General features: G+C 45.2%; 1 non-coding gene across 1 annotated transcript; it reads left to right on the plus strand.

Annotated features, from left to right (window-relative positions):
- Window positions 1-434: 434 nt before the first annotated feature.
- LOC114809809 lies at window positions 435-572 on the plus strand. Its single transcript, XR_003757585.1, has one exon. It is a non-coding gene; the product is annotated as a small nucleolar RNA SNORA7 (small nucleolar RNA).
- The last annotated feature ends 3,500 nt before the right edge of the window (window positions 573-4,072 follow it).

Consider the following 4,072-nt stretch of genomic DNA (forward strand, 5'->3'; position numbering starts at 1 on the left):
CTTGGTGTCTCCGTTTCGTCATCTGTAAAATGGGGATTCGATACTTGTTGTCTCTTAGACTGTGAGCTCCATATAGGACATGGACTGCTCTCAACCTGATTAATCTGTATCTACTTAGAACAGTGCTCGACACCTAATGAGTGCTTAACAAATATAATGTTGGTAGAGATAATAATAATACTGGTTTGTGTGGTTCAGAATAGGAGACAATTGTAAGGTGCAAACTGGTCATTAAAGTGAGTTAGGCAAGATTTTGGAATGTTTCATGCCTAATCCATTATGGAAACCAACCATTTTTTACTTGCCTGTTGCACAGCCAGGAGAGAAATTGAATTGAGGGTTATAAAAGGGCTTTTTGAAGTTGCAGAGGAACAAGAGTTATTATGCTCTACTGTTCCCGTTCTTCATATTTTGGACTCCTTTCTACTGCTCTTCGCTTCTCAGGACCTCACCTGGAGAGTCTTCAGTACTCCACCAGTCTCGGCTATGGGAGGGAAAGTCTAGCAGAGGCATATCCATTCCATTCCTAGCTCGGGCAGTGGCTAGCGAGTGGCAGGCAATCTGCTACAAGTCAAAACTCACCTGTGCTGGGCAGCAGCGGCATGGGAGAGAGTCGAGGGCGGAGACTCAAGTTTACTGCACGGAAGGAGGAGATGGTAAACCACTACACAAAGAGGTTAGTATTAGTGGTTAGTAATTAGTAGTTATTAGTAGTATGAGAAGCAGCGTGGCTCAGTGGAAAGAGCACAGGCTTTGGAGTCAGAGGTCATGGGTTCGAAATCCGGCTCGGCCACTTGTCAGCTGTGTGACTTAGGGCAAGTCACTTCACGCATCTGTAAAATGGGGATTAAGATTGTGAGCCCCACGTGGGACAGCCTGATTCCCCTCTGTCTCCCCCAGCGCTTAGAACAGTGCTCGGCACATAGTAAGCGCTTAACAAATACCCACATACCTAAATTATACTCTCCCAGCACTTATTACAGTGTTCTGCACACAGCTCTCAAAAAAAACCTATTGATTGACTAATCGATATAGGGGAGTTCCAACCTAAGCAGAACTGAGGTTTGAGTCTTATGAGTGAGGTGTGGTACTTTTACAGACAGGAAAATTACAGATAACTGATCGTTTAAATTAAAAAAAAATCCACAGGGTGAAACCAAGAACTTTATTGAGCAAGATATAAAGCCTTTCACTCCAGCTAATGCACTGTGGCTTTCAGCAGTAAAGTGTCCTCATCTAACTGTGTAAGTAGGGAAGCCAATGGGTCCTGTCGTCTCATGCCGTCAAGTCGTGTCAGGCCCATAGTGACGCCGTGGACACATCTCTCCCAGATTGCCCCACTTCCACCTGCAATCGTTCTGGAAGTGGATCCATTGGGATTTCTTGGTCAAAATCCAGAAGTGGTTTACCATTGCCTCCTTGCGTGCAGTAAACGAGTCTCTGCCCTCAACTCTCTGCCGTGCCGCTGCTGCCCAGCACGGGTGAGTTTTGACTTGTGGCAGATTGCCTTCCACTCGCTAGTCGCTGCCCAAGCTAGGAATGGATGAATATGCCTCCGCCTGACTCTCTCTCCTTGACTGGTAGAATACTAGAAACTCTCCCGGTGCAACCCTGAGGGAATCAATACTTTACAACCTTTAAAACCTTGGGGAGGTGGGGAGACTGTGATGGTTTGAAGCTAAAGACTGTTCGCCTGGGACACTGGGTGATACATATTGCTCGAAGTATCTCTCCACTCTCACTTAGACCATGAGCCCTGGGATCCCATTGTAGACAAGGTTCCCATTTGATTGAATGATCATGTATTTATTCCAGCACTTAGCACAGTGCTTGGCCTAGAGTAGGCACTTTAATAAATTCCATTGCAACAATAATATTCTTTGTGTGCTTGTTCCTCCACAAGACTATAAGCTCTTTGCGGGCAAGGATAGTGCCTGTCAACTCTATTGTATTATGCTCTTCCAAGTGCTTAGTACAGTGCTTAACACGCAGGAAGCTTCCGGTAAATACCATTGATTGATTGTCTGGCAAGGCTTATTGGGGAAGGCTTAGTCCCAAGGCGTGAGGGCTGGAATGAACTAGTTAAATTATGATATTGACAATTATGATGTCATCTCGCATGGGTATTGATGGGTAAGCCTCAGTCCTGGGACCAGTTGTATAAGAATAAGCTAAATAAAAACAACTGGCCAACAAGCTAGGCTTCCATCTTGACTAGTAATAAAAATAATAATGTTAAGCACTTACTATGTGCAAAGCACTGTTCTAAATGCTGTGGAGATACAAGGCGATCACGTTGTCCCTCATGGGGTGCACAGTCTTCATCCCCATTTTACAGATGAGGTAACTGAGGCCCAGAGAAGTGAAATGACTTGCCCACAGTCACACAGCTGACAAGTGGCGGAGCCGGGATTAGAACCCATGACCTCTGGGCTCTTTCCACTGAGCCACGCTGCTTCTCTAAAACTTAAGGTTCCCGGAGTCGAGCCAGCCAGGAGTCGAACCTGGAATCTCCTGATCCGTAGTCAGACGCGTTATCCATTGCGCGGGGATATAACTACCACCCATTCTGGAAAATTGGATCTAGAACTGTTCTGATAGTTGTTTTAAATTTTCTGCTGGAACCTCTCTGTGTATCTTTTTAGAAGGCCTTAGAGGAGGATGAATAACCTTTACACCTTTCCTAGTCTGTCAGGGATGTGGGGAGGGCGAATGAGGTGGTGTCTTGCAAGAACACTGAGGATCTCAGAAGAAAGTAGCTGCCCAAAGCTGTCATCCTCAGGCTTGAGTAAGTCTGACAAAATCACCCTTTCATCCAGGAAGGAGAAATGCAGCAGAAGGCTTGTGCCAGAATACCAAACCTGTCTCAAATGACTGGAGCTTGGCTCCTGCTTTCCAAATCAAAACTTTGCTAGAAAAACAGCATGCCTACAGGATAGAACACGGGCCTAGGAGTCAGAAGGTCATGGGTTCTAATCTTACTCATCCACTCATCTGCTGTGTGACCTTGGGCAAGTTACTTGACTTCTCTGTGTCTCAGTGACCTCAACTGTAAAATGGGGATTGAGACTGTGAGCCCCACATGGGGCAGGGATGGTGTCTAATCCAATTTGTTTGTATCCACCCCAGCACTAAGTACAATGTCTGCCACATAGTAAGTGCTTAATAAATACCACTATTATTATTATTATTATTATTATTAATCAGTGAGAGTTGCTTTCAGATTGGCTTTTTTATGGTATCTGTTAAATGCTTACTTTGTGTCAAGCATGCTTCTAAATGCTGGTTGAGATACCGGTTTATCAGATCAGACCCAATCCCTGTCCCATAAGGAGTTCACAGTTTATGTAGGAGGGACTAGGATTTAATTCCCATTGTACAGTTGCGGGAACAAAAAGAAGTCATGTGACTTGCCCAAGATCACACAGTCAGTTGGCAGAGCCGGGATTAGAATCCAGATCCTCTGTCTCCCAGGCCCATGCTCTTTCCACTAGGCAACACTGCTTCTCTTTTCTCTGGGACTCTGGATGGTATCCGCCTTCTTGTTAACATGGAACTGTTCGCTTTTGCTTCCTTCAGCTGAGATTTCTGTAAGGGCTCTCTTTATTTTAAAATCAGGAGCCGACTAGTCTAATTTTAGAGGTCTTCTCATTGAAAGCTGCGATATGCTGTCAAGATGTCTTCGGGAGGTTCTGCTTGTTGGATGATAAATGTTCCAGGGCTCATGGTCATTGCTCTCTTAGCTAATAGGCAGGCGAGAGCAAATGCTATTTGGTCGGACTAGCAATGTTACAATCAGAAGTGTAACACCTTATCCCCTGCTATCTGTCAAGACGGGCAGCAAGCGTGAACTCTATGGCTTTAATAATAGATGATAGTAAATCCTCAGCTCCTCGTTCTCTCTCTGGGGACAGGTTTCTTCCAGTTGCAAGTGTGAAATTGTCCTTTTCTTTGGGGGACATTGGACTTTTTACCCAGCGTGATGCTGTCACTTAGGAAATTGGCATTAAGCAGCCCTCCGCTCAGGCCATGACTTGCTAAGCCTTTCTAGATTTTTAACCGGGGGGACACT

The sequence above is a fragment of the Ornithorhynchus anatinus genome, chromosome 2 (genome assembly GCF_004115215.2).
Source record: "Ornithorhynchus anatinus isolate Pmale09 chromosome 2, mOrnAna1.pri.v4, whole genome shotgun sequence".
In the NCBI taxonomy this organism is placed as follows: Eukaryota; Metazoa; Chordata; class Mammalia; order Monotremata; family Ornithorhynchidae; genus Ornithorhynchus; species Ornithorhynchus anatinus.